The sequence below is a fragment of the Motacilla alba genome, chromosome 3 (assembly GCF_015832195.1).
Source record: "Motacilla alba alba isolate MOTALB_02 chromosome 3, Motacilla_alba_V1.0_pri, whole genome shotgun sequence".
NCBI classification, from domain to species: Eukaryota; Metazoa; Chordata; class Aves; order Passeriformes; family Motacillidae; genus Motacilla; species Motacilla alba.
The window spans coordinates 25,741,732-25,757,187 of NC_052018.1; positions in this window are offsets into that span (position 1 = coordinate 25,741,732).

Genomic DNA, 15,456 nt, shown 5'->3' on the forward strand with positions numbered 1-15,456 from the left:
GATGAAGCCATGGACAGCTCTGGGAATGATCCATCCCCTCCTCCTTAATTTTAAGGTTCAGTATCAAAAATGGAGAAAGTCCTGAAACTTGGAATAGGGGCTGGATGTCCAGTCAAGAAATCAACTTGATATTGCTTTGAGATATAAAACCTTAACAGAAGGCTTAATGTAGAAAAGTATTGTACCTCAGCAAAAGCTGACCTGGCTCTATGTGTGCTGTGTATCCACCTCCTCTGGTTCTTTCTAGCTAGTAAAACAGACTCATTCAGTTAATTTTTGGATAAAGATTGTATACCTTGTATGTAGTATGCTTGGGAAGTGGCAGGTAAGACACAGAATTTGTGACTCATCTCACTTATTAATATTCCCTCCTCCTGATTCTAGGAGAATGTAGATATTGAATTGTTCTCTGGACAGACTAACTTTTGCAGGTGGATCTGTGAGATTTAGCTTTGAACATTCCTCTTGCCAGGTTTAATAGAATGTAACACAATAGCCTACAGCAGCTTTGCAGTAGGATTTACTCAGGTGACTCTTCAAAAGTTGAAGAGCAGAGGGACCAAAGCCATTCTTGGAATGCCTTTCTGTACTCCCAAAAAAACCAAATTTACCTGTAATACTCTTTTTTTAGTGAATGAGGAAAATTTATCCTTCAAATACCTTTAAAAATTACAAATAGATTAATCCACTATTAAAATAAAGGCCTTGTTTCTGTGTCAGGAAAAAAAATATGTGCTAGACCTTGCTAATGCCTGCAAATAGCTTTTCTATTGATGCAAAGTAGAAGTTGCATTTGGCCACAAGAAAATGAAGGCAGCTATCTATATAAACCAAGAAAAGAAGAGGGCTTCTGAGAACCTTTCACTGATGTTCAGCAGTGAGAAAATTAATTTTTAACCTCCAAATTAGAAGCCCTCTGTGTAGATCCTCAGAGTTTGCTGTTTACTTTCATGAAATGCTGAAGTTTGCAGCTTCTTTCTGAGACATTAAAGTCAGGATTTCTCCCAGAACCATCTTTTTCAGTTTTAGATAAAAATGATAAGGTTTATTTCCCATCTGTTTTAGGACCTTTATCTTCTCCATAGACATAAACAGGTTTCAATTTGCCAGTTGGCCCTCCTGATTACCAGCAGTTCTGCTTGAGTAATCTCACAGCTTGAAGAACTGGCATAAGAGTAATACAATTTCATTTAGTATAGCAAATATTTCTTCTTTTTTATTCCATGTAGTTTTTCAGAGACAGGGAGCATTTTATGCTCACTGATTTCCCTCCTACATCATCATTTTGCACTGTCAAGTGTGCAAAGAAGGAGCTAGAGAGCTGTTTGGTCCTTTTGTGGTGCTGATAATCAACATGCTGCCCTTTGTGAGACCGTCATGTTCAAGTACAGGATCCAACACCTTCTGAAGAAAGCTGCCAGCACTTGTCTTTGAATTGCTTTTCCTCTGTTCAAGACAAATGCCGACATAGCCTTTCTAACTTTTGTAAGGAGACCACAGTCTCAGCTGCAGCTGCTGTGAGGAGCAAGTAAAGCAAGAATGTACTCAGACACTGCAAAGACTAATAATACACATTTCAAATCCCCTTTCAGGCCATCCCACTAAGGTTTCAGAGTGCTTTGGTTTTCAGATGACAGCATTTGATGTGAGGAGAGTTTTTGGGGTTTCTTCAGCCTTGTGCTTATGTGTCAAAGATATGTGTCTTGGTGTGTTTATGTCCTACCCTCCTTTCTACCATGGTGCCCTGTATTCATTCAAGGCATTAACTAGACCACTGCTCCCAAACAGCAGGTATATGTCCTGCTACCAAAAGACCATTAAAGCAATTGGAAATATTATCATAAGTTCTTGGACAGCATGGTTTTGCTATCGTTCCCACAAAGATATTAATTTTTTTCTCTCGCCTTCTGTTTCTTAAATCTCTGGCGTTTTCAGCTGCCAGGAGGTGGTGCTGACGTACTCCTCTTGCTCAGGAGCCTCTGAGCACACGGGAGTGAGAGAGTTGGATTTTGGCAGACACCTACAAGCTGTTCGGTTACAGTATTTGGTTACATTTTTGCATCAGTTAAATTCATGTCACTGAAGCTACCTGCTAATATTGTACTGCTGTATTGACTCAGCTGCGAGGAGGAGCTCGACTTCTTGTCTTCTGCTTCTAAAACACATTGTACCACCTGCGAGGTACCAGGTTCCTCTTGTGCAGGGCACCAGTCTTGATATCTAGAAACTCCCTAAGAGAAGCATTAAAGATTAAATAACCAATAGACATGAACTGCAAGTGTGAGTAACTTCTGTGGTAAATGCAACTGGTTCAGAGTGATGTACCCAAGTTTGAGTTGCGGTGCGTGGGAAAGATGGTGATGTGTCCTTGGTATCTCCCTGTGTTGGTGTGTTCCCTCTGGACCTGGAAATCCTGCGCAGCCCGCTTCATCTGCTGAAGCAGACAGTGTTTCTAGTAGATAAAACCAGGGTCAGCATGATCTTTTACTCACTTACAATCACCCAAACAAATCCCTGTTACAGACTTGACCTCCCAGAGTTAGAGCCTGTTTTCTCTACATCAATCTCACATCTTCTTGGCCCTTGCTGGGTTGCTGCTTCAGGCCCAGCTAGTCTGTCACTTCTTCTTAGGTTGCTGCTGTGACTTCAGACAATATCTGCCTTACTTTGGACTTCTGTGTGATGATCAGATTTTGAAGCTTTTCTTGTTTGGGTTCTGCACACTCAGCACAGCCCAGAGCACCAGGCTCCTATCCCTTTAGCTCCCACCACCTCCTGCTTGCCTTTCTGTCCTGGGCCTGGACTATCCTGCTGATCAGTGGTTGCTCTCCTCTTTTCTGCCCTTTGATGACTAACAAAAATTTGTAAAAATTCCCATGTACTTGTAGAGCTTGTTCTACAGAGGCCTGATTGTCTGGTGCATCAGCTCTTTAGGTTCTCCTTAGACAGTCTTTGACTAGAACCAGCTTGCATTTCTTGGTGAACAGTTAAATTGTTCTTCCCTGTGGTTTTCCTTTGTGCTTTTATTGTCTGACATACAATTCTTTATTTAAGTTTTCTTGTGAATCTTTTCCTATAGGCAGAACTCATCTTTTGGTTGAAGGTCTGTTTCACAGAGGCTTTTGGTCTGTGTTCAAAATGGCATAATCTGTAACAAATGTACCATGTAAGTAAGTTTAAAATACATTGATCTTTATTCCTGTCTGTGAGTGCTTGATAGGCAAAAAGATATTCAGAAAGCCAGTGTCATAAAACTCCTGTGAGCACGAAAACTAAACTCCTACTGCTAAGCCACCAGTATAAAAGACTTGACCTCATAAGGGCAGATAAATCTGCGTGTCACATAAATTCCCTCTCTGGACACTAATGCTCAGATTCACTGCTTTTCAAGTACTTCAGAATTTCACATATGTATTTTTTTCTTTCACATAAAGGTCTTTCTCAGCATGGCATCATGACATTTACTCCCTCCCTCTGTTGCAAGTCTATACTAAAGTTAACTGTAAATTCAGCCTTGCAAATAAGTTTAACTTGTAGAAGAATTCATACTCTTCTAGGAAGTTTATGGCATTTTCAGAGGTTTGCTTCTCTTTCAAATGGCCTCATTTAAAATACTGGACTCTGAGGCAGTCTTGAGCCATGAAACTCATAACCTTTCCTGTTTCTGTGCAGATGGAAAGAAGCTGATGCTCTGATTATTTTCATTCAGAAATCTATGGAGAGATAAATACAGCAATGGAAATACCAAAAACCTGGCTGTACAACAATCTGTTTCAGTAAAGTCTTCTCTGTAAGAAGGATTAAAGAACTGCATCCAGGATCAAGTAAAATGTGAGCATTTGATTGCTAAATAGTAGAGGGACAAAATCACTATGACTGCTAATCTGCTGAAATCTAGAAGAATTCACAATATCCTCTGGTCTTCTATTTAGATTGCAATGCAAAGAAATGCATTTGAGGGTTTGGAGTTTTTTGGAGTTTTTTTTTCTTTTAAAAAATGTTTAATTTTTTTAAAACACTATTAGTTAGCTTAACCTAAGCAGGTGGTTATTCCCCTGCCCTTCCTCCAGCTCAATTTCTCACATTGCAATAGAGATTTTTTTAAAAATGAGATTTGGTTGAGTAAGTGCAAATAGCTTCATTCCTTTTTTGTCTGACTCACTGATGAACTCAGATATCTCTAACAGTTATTTCAGGAAATATTTCAATTAAAACAGGCTTAATTTTTCTTGGCACAGTTCATCACCAGATCAAGTTTTTCAAGTCATCTTGTCAGGTTATCTCTAATCCTACCACATAAGGCTGCTGTGAGTTACTCTTCTGTAGCTCAGCCTCACCCCAAAAAGAGGTATTTCCAAGCAGCTTTCTCGTTAGGAAATGGCAAAGCTTTCTATCCTTACCCTCTTGCTGGATTATGTTGTGACAGTCCTATGTCAAAAAATATGTCTCAGATTGCTTAGGGTCAGGCTTTATCTTGAAGTTTGTCAGGAAGATGGAACAGGATCTTTCTGGAGCAAGTAATTTATGCTGTGGTTTACTTTCTGCTGAGAGACCAGAATAAATTAGTCTAATTTACATTAGGAGAATATTTAGTTTTGATATCAGGAAAAGGTTTCTCTCTAGAGTAAATGCAGCATGCATAGTCATAGAGTGTCTTTTGCTGAGCTCATGCAAGATAATTGGATGCGTGGGGGTCCAGAGACGGGACCGTGTGTGGTTCAAGGAGGGATAGGATAGATCAAAAGTTTTCAGCCTGGTGTCTGCCTCTGGCTTGTTCATTGATTCAAAAGTTCATTGATTAGGGAGGCTTGGGTGACTCATTTTGGTGCAGTAGTGGTCTGTTTTGGGCCAAAGTCCTCTCAGCTTGCCCTTACCGCATGGGTCCAGGGCTGCTGTAGGGGCAGAAGGAACATGCTGGGGTGGGCAGCTCATCCTGCACTCTGATAAACTGGGCTTTCTGCACCTGAGCCTCAGTCCTCGCATGCCAGGAGAGGTGTAGGAGATGCTAAACTCCCCTATCCTCAGAGAAGGACATTAAATGTCTTACTGGAGGCTGTCCTACACGACCCCTTAGCCATCTTCTGGTTCTACATTTCTATAGTCACATTACATGATAAGTCAGAAAAAAAAAATTAAACCTCCATAAATATATTACCTATGACCCTGGAAATGGTAGTTTTGCAGAACTGCTTTCCTGTGTTTTTCATTCAAGGTGTATTGTGCTGTTCATTACAGTATGTCAGTGACAGTAGCATTATTCTCTTATTTACAGTTCTTCCTTTCTCTTCAGCAGTGAAAATGAAAAGGAAATCAATGCCATTAAAGAGAATAATGAGAAACTCACCTCCTGCAAGGTCTGTGCTTTTATATTTTTTTCTGAATTCTCATCTCTGAACGTACTTGTACAAATGCAATGGAAGAATGGAGGAAAAATCCAGGAAAGCACCACTGTAAAAGAGAAATACTGTGGTGGGTCACTGGATCTGCAAAAGGCTGAAAACGTCCTGCATCCCCCTCCACACCCCTGGCCTTTACAAAAGTGTGCTATGTGATTAGAAATGTCAGGGTGGAAGAGCAAGGAAGAACAAATTAAGTGACACAGGAGACAAGGGGAGGTAATACAATTCAGCAGCAATCAAACAACATTCAAACTTCAGCAACATCACTGTGTCTTTCAGTCAATCTTTGCACCAGACTGTGAATCCTCAGATCAAAGAGCTGTTAAAAACCCACCAAGGAAGCTCCCCATCAGGCAGAAGCTTGTGGTCTCTCACAATTTATTCAGTCAGAGCAGTGCCTAACTTGGAACTGCCAGCAGGGCAGTATTTCACTGCCCTTTCAGTGCAATTCTGAACTAAAACCCTTTTAAGAATTTCCAGATTGTGAGCAGAGTTTGCAAGCACAACATCTGGAAACCACTTTGGCTTTCAGAAGGGAGAAGACTGCAGTATGTCTCTATATTCTCTGCAAGAGCCTTGTTCCTCTGTGCTGCAATGCTCCGTGAATAATATTGACTGCTCAGTCCTTCCAGAATGTGAATTTTACTGAGAAATGAAGCAAGAGGGATAGAGGGCAATGTATTAATCCAGCATGATGCCTTTGCTCTAATGAGTGGGGCAGCCGTACAGCATTTAGAGTTGCTGACTATAAAGGATGAAACAAATCTCATTTGCATACTACTCTAAGGGAGAGTTTCATTAGTGAGGTTCACCCTCTGTACTGTAGCAGTCCCTACCTCTCAAGCAACCCCGCTGGGCTGATGGGAAGCAATTTAGATGGGCTCAAAAGTGGTTCAGTAAGATGAAAATTTTCAATGGCTAATTACAAGGCAAATATTTCATAGGCCTGACTGCTTGCCAATTAACATACTTTGACTAGATCTGCCTGCAGCCAGAGTAGAGCCCATTAAGGAGTAAGCTAGCAAATTATGTAGTAAATACTGTGAGGTAACTTCATCCAAAGCCAGGCTGCCTATGTGTGATATGGCTTGAATGTGCTATATTTTGTCTGGATGAAAGAAAAGCTAAGATGTGCTGAAATTAAGATGCAGTGGTTGCTGTGAGTGTGACCTGGGACCTGAATGCCATTGGCCAAGGACATCAGGGCAGAGAGTTGGGTGTGGGCTGCAGTTTGAGGTTCAATATGGCCAAGAGCACCTACAGCAAATGATGGTACTGGCCCAGGAGTAGAGAGTGGTAGATTTTGACATGGTTCATGATTGTTACAGTAACAAAGTTGCACAGCTGGTTCCTGACCTGCTGCATTCACTCATGAAGTTAGGACATCTGTGCTTGCCAAAGGAAGGAAGAGCACATAAGGGGCTGTTCTGTGCAAAGTTTTTGCATTTGTGTGAGACAGAGAGAGAAAAAAAAGGTTTAGTTAGTCTCTCTTGCTGGTAAAAAATGCTGTTGGCCTCTCCGTTGAAAGCACAGAGTCTGCAATTGTTGGTGCAATAATTTCATTACAGCACAGTCAGGTAGCACTTGGTAATGCTCCTGATGTACACACCTTGCAAGGGAATTGGTTGAGACTTTCCTAGTAAGCACTGCATCCTGTATCCTCAGCACATTTCATACAGCATGGCTGGCTTCCCCTGGGACAAAATATTTCTGTTTCAGCTGCATTACTCAAGAAATACACCTGCTCCTTTATGTAATCAGCACCATCTCTACAGAAGGGTAAATAGCTGCACATTTACCTGATGCAGCAGATGTTAAACACGTTTGCAAAATGGCAAGTAACAATTGAGAATTAACTTTGCAAAATCCTCTCTAAATGTTATAAAGAAATAAAACACGTGACAAAACCGGCTTTATGCAGTTATCTCCATTCATCTGCATTTGTTCTGTTTATAGGTAACAGAGTCCTGGATAGTCTGCACGTGTAGGAGTGGGTATGTACTTAAGTGCTTTAAAACCTGTTTGTCCTGAACTCCTATACAACCACTCTGTGTTGGTGTGTAGGTACACATGCATTAGAGAAAGACATTTACAAATATAGGTATAGATTATTTGTTTTGTGTATGAGTGTGTGGTATGTAAGGTTGCAAAGAAGGAGGAAAGTAGAATTACTTGCACAGTACTGCTACTTTTGAAATATTGTTACCTTTAAAACACTGCCAGATCTTCAGTTTGATGGAAGGCTTTGCTGAAGAGCAAGATGGGAGCCACTAACAGCTTAGTGGTATCTTGTCTCTGTGAGAGGAGATGCGTCCTGGGTCACAGTGAGCTCAGCAGTTACTGGTAGCTGGAGAAAAAAGTATAACCTTGCCTTCTCCTCAAACTTGTAAATTTGTCTTGCATGCAAGTGTGAGTCTTATTCCCCCATCTCCCCATCACTAATGTTCTTCATGGGGGCACTGGAGTGATGTGCTTAAGGGCCTTAGCTGTAATTTCACTGGAAACAAGCTATTATGTTCAGTTTTCATATAATAAGACCTTCATGTTGCAGAGAATGTGTATTTATATCTATCTATATCATCTATATATATATACATGTATAAATTGATATGTACAACATATGTGATCATATGCTTATGAATTCAGTGTATAACTGAATAATTTTGCAAAGACTGCATAAATATAATTTTAAAACAAAAAGCTATAAACAATACAACAATTATTTCTGTTCTACAGTATCTAATGTTGCTTTGTACTAATGGGTGATTCCATAGGACTTTGGAGGTAGGGATACATCATGCACACATGCTTACTTTATATAATGTGTGATTGCATGATTATATGTGTGTATGACATCATTCTGTAATGCAGGGGTTATACACTTTTAGAGTAACCTCCCCAGACATCAGGCTAAGTTGTTCTCACCAGCTGCAAGATTGAAAGCTAAGGCTTTCATGTGTTGCTTATGCAACACTGCTACTATAGAAGAGATGTTTAATATCTGTAAGAAAGATGCTTCAGCAGCTGTGCTGAAGCCAGTTAGAGTGGCATTCCCTTGCTGCTCCCTTCAGCCACAGAAGACCATAATTGAACAGCATGTGAATCCTTTGCTGCCTGAAGTATCCAGGCAGCAGACCCAGAAGTCCTTTCAAATCAGGGTTTTACAGTTCTTCCTAAGTCACAGGAGATGTTGGTGCTCTTCTGCTTCACAAAGGCAAAACTTCAGCAAAACCCAAAAAATCGTGCAAGGAGTGATTCAGGAAGAAGATCAGCATAGCAGAGAAATAGGAACAAAAAAAGATGCCTATCTCATTAGTATATAGTAATACAAGTAATACAAAAATCATGAAGACTTCACCTTTCTTTACCCTAGGGGTGTTATACCACCTCACATATGATCCTACCTCAGCCCTTTCAGAAAATAAGGGGGTTACTACTCTTTCCTGCCATCTCTGCCCTCGGATCTGTGTGTATGTGTGTCTTGTCAGGGGGTAGCGCTGGCCACTCAACTCCATTGCATCTGATGAGGGGTCGGAAGCTTCTTGGTCTAATAGATCTTATCAAATAGATTATACTGTATTTTCATTTTTCTTCTGTCACTTACAGCCAAATCTACCAAAGCAGAAGCTCTGTCTACCCTGCTGGGAAGGTGAGAGTAGCATTACATAGCATTACTCTCTAATGTGTTGAAAGTTGTATGTGTTCCTAAATGATCTGCCTAGTTAGGTACCTCACTGATGTCACTGGGAAATTGATGAAAAATATTGCTTTTGGCAGTATTGTTTGGCTGCATTATGTGTTGTACATATGTAAAAGGTTGCAGGTTGTAGAGTGCTGTGGAATCAGACAGTTCTTTGTTTTTCAAAATATTTTCTGAGTTTGAAGTGTAAGCTGTGATGCTCTAGCACTTGCATAAAATCTGCAAATTATGGGTTTGCAAGTCATCTGTGTTTCAGCATGACTTGAAATCTTTTCTTGACCAACTCGTTGAATAATTGGTACCATCCATTAGCTGAATTTAAATATAGGATGATCAATAAAACATGAAATTCTGTAAGAACCTTGTGCTCAGAGAGTGCAAGGACATAGTAGAAGAAGTACCTCTGATAAAAGGCTGTGTTCTTAGATGAGAGTTTTCTGATTAATTCCTTTCCTGGTCCCTCACTATTCTTCTAAGTACTGGTGACTGCTGGATACAGGGCTCTTAAGCCTGTATGGTATTTCTGCTTCAGTTTTGGTTATAATGTCTTGCAACACACTGAGATAGTGACATTCTGTTCTCCCTACCTAGAGCATGGTTATGAAAGAGAGGGGAGCTGAGTCAGACTGAGCACAGAATGGTCCCACATCCACTGCAGGGCACAAAGCCTCCTATAGGGTCTAGAGAGACCACAGGGCTCAGGGGCTCAGCCATGCTGCTCTTGGATGAATAACAATACCTCAGGCCAAAAGAGAAACGTGTTTTCCAGATGCTCATCTTAAAGCTGGCAGAAAAGCCTGTTCTTTCCTGGTTTTCAGGGGAGTTTTTTTCGGTATGACAGTGCTGTAACTGCTCCTTGTAGATAATAGATTTAGTTGTGCGATAAGCTTTGTATTGCGTCAGTCTGCTTCAATCTTTGCAGGTGGGTTCTAAAGATGCACCTTGATTCATTTACTCCACTGGATGATCAAAGACCTAAGACTACACAAAAATGTTGATTCTTTGCTCAGTTAGACATTGCCCAAATAGGTATTGCTTATTTCTTCTCTGTCATATAATTTCTTTGTTACTTTAATATTGCATTGTGTACTGTTTTGAGTTTAGACTTTCAGGACTCTTCAAAAGCAAAATAAAATGGCATTTCTGCCTGATTAGTGATCCACCATGAATATGATTCTAATTCTTCAGCTAAAAGAGTGAAATGAAATTGTTAATGAATCTACATTTTTCACTGCTGTGCAGGTATATTTTATAAGGTAGCCCCAAATACTTCTGAAGCACTCATGTTAGATTCTGACTTAGTAGACCATTTCTCAGATTCACAAACGTTCCAGTGAATACCAGCATCCTGCTATGATAGTTTTTGGCTTCTCTGAGTAAACAACAGTCTTTTGTTTTACTGTGACAGAGCTCTGCTGTGCCACCCACTGGGACATACCCAGCCCCTCATCTCTTCTCCTGACCTTATCTTTGCAGAGAGCTTGGCAGCTTCCCTGCAGCAGGAGGGAAATGACAGATCCAGAAGGGCTCCCTGCTCCTCCATTAGCTGTGGGTACTGCCCACAGTACTGCTGCTGTGTCACACCAGCACTGAGATGTACTTGGTTGTGGTCTTTGTGAGGGTCCCCAGGATGAGCGAAGAGATGAGAATCTGACTCCATGTTCTCAGAAGGCTGATTTATTATTATATAATATTATATTTAAAAAATACTATACTGAAACTATGCTAAAGACATAGAGAAAGGATACATCAGAAGACTTAACAAGAATGAATAATAAAAACCCATGACTGACTCCGCAGAGTCTGACACAGCTGATGGTGATTGGTCATTAAGTAAAAACAATTCTCATGGAACCAATCAAACATGCACCTGTTGGTAAACGATCTCCAGCCCACATTCCAAAGCAATCAGATAATTATTATTTTCATTCCTCTCCAAGGCCTCTCAGCTTCCCAGGAGAAGAAATCCTGGCAATGGGATTTTTCAGAAAATATGGTGACACTTGGTAATAAAATGACTGACTGCTAGAACTAAAAAAAAGCAGAAATTTTTTTTTTCAGCTCTCACCAGACCACACAAGCTCTATCACAATTTATCAGCTATTTAATATTTCCAGCCTCTCTGAGCTGGAGAATGAGTTTTCAAAGTCTTGCCTGAGTATCGCTAGCCCTGCTCCAGATGAGGAAGAGTGCCTTCAGTTTTTAGGGAAGCCATCAGTTTAATCTGAAAGGCCCAGCAGGTTATTGCAATGTAATTTCTTCAAAAGCCACACCCAGCCATTCTACTGGAAGGAGAACTCTTCCTCTATATTCCACAGGAAAGGAAAGAAAATTTTTGAGGGTGACTTTGAAGAGCATTAATTTGCTGTTTGCACTTGGTCTTTGGGATATTGTACAGGCCCATCCATAAACAAGTGCTCTTGTACTACAATTTCTATTTTGTTCAACTACACATGTTCTATGAAAGTCTCGCAGAGCTACATGTACAACAAGATGCCTGCATGACAGAAAATGCGAATCATCAGAAAGATTAATGCAATGGTAAAATATGTACAAAAATAACAGTACTTTGCATGCACATTGAACAGATAAGTTGCTCCTTCTATAGTAGCTGACTGTATAAAGCTATTTATGCATAAATCTCTTAGTTCAGCCTGACTTCTGCAGTGATGGGACATAATTGATCTTTAAAAGTTTTGTGCAAGACTCACAGTCTGTGAAATTAAAGGAAGTTCTTTTGTTTAATTTTGTATTTCAATCAACTGACAGGAAGATCACAATACTAGAAGAATTCCAGTTTTCTTCTAAAAAGGTTTTATAGATAGTATTAAACCAGTAAGTATATTAATGTATTATGGCAAAATATTTTGCACCATTATATTTTTCACTTTGTATCTGGAATTTTTGGAATAAAAGTCAGCAATGTTGTGATAAACAGATCCACTTCCAGGAGGAATGATGGTAATAGTTCATCAGCATCATATCTGAGTTGTAAGACTCTTCTTTCAGAACAGCATTAAAAAACTCAGACATTGGAAACCTCTGGGTCTTGTGACTGTGGCCTACCTGCCTTTTGTTTAAGAAATTTTTTGGTCAGGCTGGGATAAATGGGGAAATATTTCTCTTTCCATCACTTGGGAGCAAATGGACGAGGGAAGAAGAATGGGTAGAATCCCACTGCACTTCCACAGGTCAACATGGGTGTCATAATTTAGCACAAATACACTACAGCAGTGGATCTCTTTCTTCTGGCATCTAGGAAGGATCAACAGCCTCCTGAACCACTGCATCCATCCCCTAGTATTCATGATGGTACAGCAGCACTTTGTCCTGGTGACAAAAGGAAGGCATCAGTTGTTGCTGTACTAGGGATTGTGATTAATGCACTCACAATTGCTGCTACTATCTGCAATTTTAATTAAAGCACCAATTTCTTCACCTCCTTTTGCATTTTAGGTTTGAAACAATTGCTCAACAACTCAGTCTTGTATTCCAGGCTTTTTATAATAGGAAATATAATGAGAAGTCCCTTCACAATCACCCCTTTATCCCTTCAGCTGTTTATTTTTGAATGTATGTCAAATACATCTTTTGCATATTTTTAAAAGATGGTTAATGTTTTGAAATTGGAAAAGCAGGCAGAGAGCTGTGAGCCAGCCTGGCAATGGCTTTAGCTGTGTATTATGTACTTTAATGTGCAGCAGGCTTGAACAGATGAGGGAGATGGAAAGTATTCTCAAGGCCCATGGACTTTCGTAAACATGAAAAAGAAATTGTTTAACCTTTTAGAAAGCCTCATGTGCTGCAGTGGACTGCCTCAGACCCCAGTGGCAGGTGAAGGAGCTCTCGCTGTGTTTGAGCCTGCTGGGTTTCCAATAGTTGAGCACAAAGGCCTTTGATGATTCAGTCTTATTCTCCTCTGTGATACTCCCAAATCACTCTGGATCCTCCTGAAGTCCTGGTGACCAGCTGGCTTCTCCTTAGCCCTCTGTGTAGGGATGAAAGAGGCAGGCTTGAGGACTCTAAGGAAGATTTGCTGTGCAATTGAAAGGGAATGATCTCAGACCTAACATCCTGCAAATGGATCTTGAAGGCACTGCATACAATTACTATAAATTATTGAACCAAAGTACAGTAAAAAGTACACTTAATGCATCAAGTGAAACAGAATGAAAATAGCTACTCTTCCCCTCAGTCTCTCTTATTCCTGTCACAATCTAGCATGGAGTTCCCACTGCAGACAAAATTATAGCAGAAGGGCTATTTAACTTAGATAGGGGTCTGTGTACACAAACATCACAGCGTGTGATGCAGGGTGATTGGTTGTAACGTGGATAGTTTTATCTTTGGTTAAACCTTCATGCTGTCAGATGGCATTTCCCTGCTTTGAATGGTAATTGTCTTCAAATGTTGTTAGGCAGCTGCAATGCCAGTCTGATAGATGTGTGATTTGGGACACTTGCTATGCCACTCACTACTACAATAAAGTAATTTTAATTTGGTAGATTCCTGAAAAGGTTTATTCTGTGTAAATGACCTAGCCAGGCATGTGAGCAGCACGTCCTCCACCTTGCTTTCCCAGAGAATCAATGCCAGTTGAAAAAAGGAACGGAGGGTTTTCTATGAATCTACCCTGAGAAAGTCGCAAGAGAGCTCCTCTTGAAATTCATACAACAGGTACAGAGTCAATGTCAGAAGGAGAGTCAAGGAGACCTGAATTGTCACTGTGTTTGGACTGGTGACTCAGCTATGGGGAAAAACAGGTGACGACAGATAAACAGATAGGATGAATGACACTGAAAGTGGGAACATGAGCTGTAGGGGTATTGGCAGGTTATTAGGTGTAATTATCGTAATTGTATGGGAATCACTTGAGTCATGACACTACCTGTCAGGTAAGTGCAGAAGATCATTCATAAGCCATTGAAAAGGATTCAAGTAGCCTGTAAAGAAGCTTCCAAAAAGGACAAAAATGAGTTGTATCAAAGAGCAGTTTCAGAACAATTACATGCAAATAATTTTACAGTTACATGTAACACATTTTTTTGAAAATATTTCTTCCTTCTTTTAATAAATGTTGAGGCTGGATAAACAGTGGATTAGCTGTTTGGAATAATTTACTCCAATGATTTTAGCATTCCCTCCAACAACCAGAAGAAAAAATAGGAGGCCTGTTTCTTTTAAATTTTATAAGATCAAGCCACTAAGCACAAGAAAAAGGCTGAAATAGATGGCAATGTTCCGGCTGTGTACCTTGCTCTTAGGTCTGTGGTACTTGTAGCTGGCTTTGTAACAAGAGGGGAGTGTAACACACTGTTGCTGTTGTTTCACAATTACTTTTTGTCACAGAAAGGTGTTTAACTAAACTAATGAGAGAATTGGCTTGGCAGAGAATGGCAGTCAGAAGACATTCATGGGTGTGCTGGGATGGAGAATGGGAGAGACATGTCTAATTATTGCCCAATTCTGTGCCTGTAGGAACACCTTTTTGCCAGCCACGTGCTCCAAGCAATGATTATGTGCACCCTTCACTGCTCAAGTGGGTGCTTTATCATGAAGCCTGAACTTTATCTTGTAAGTGCATCTTCCTTCAGCTGCTGTCATTGGCATATTTTGTTGTTTACTGTGGTTGACTCTGTTAAAACATGACAAGATTTGATGGACTATATGAATTGTTTTTTCCTTTTCTTGATAATACCTGTTGTATTTTGCAGTACTCTGTAAAAAATGAAGGCTCTTTTCTTACAGTGAGAACCAGTCAGAAGTGAATCATGACACACAGAAAATGGATATTGTTTACAGATTTGATAATGTTGGCTCAAATGTCTGCATAAAAAGCTCCCTTTTCACTTTTGTCAGAATCACAGTCACATCAAATGGCTTTTGTGTTCTACCTCGGGTGAAATATTCACCTCACGGACTTTGCCAAAACTTTCAAACAGAGGTAGAAATATTTATGATCCACCAGAGGCTCAGTAAATCCCAGAGAAGCTGGTGCTTTTTTGAATGCCTTTTCAGCCTCTGTTTTTCAGGCTCTACTCTCTACTTTCTAATTTGGTAATTTCCTCCATACAGTTCTGGTTTTGTTCTGCTGAGCCTGCGCCACGGGAATGAACTGGCTTTGCTTTCTGCACAGGTTGGCTAAAGTTTCCTTGGAAAGTGTGGCTGGGAGTCACTGACACAACTGCAGCCCATGGCCACAGCATCCCTGCAAAGTGCATGTTGCTGTTCTGACTTTACAGGTGCCTGAATGAAAGCAGAGGAATGAAGAGATTTGCCTAAGGCCACATAATAAATCAGATGCTTCTATGGATTAGTTACAGCTCAGGACTCCCCTGCTGCTGACCGCCAGTCCTG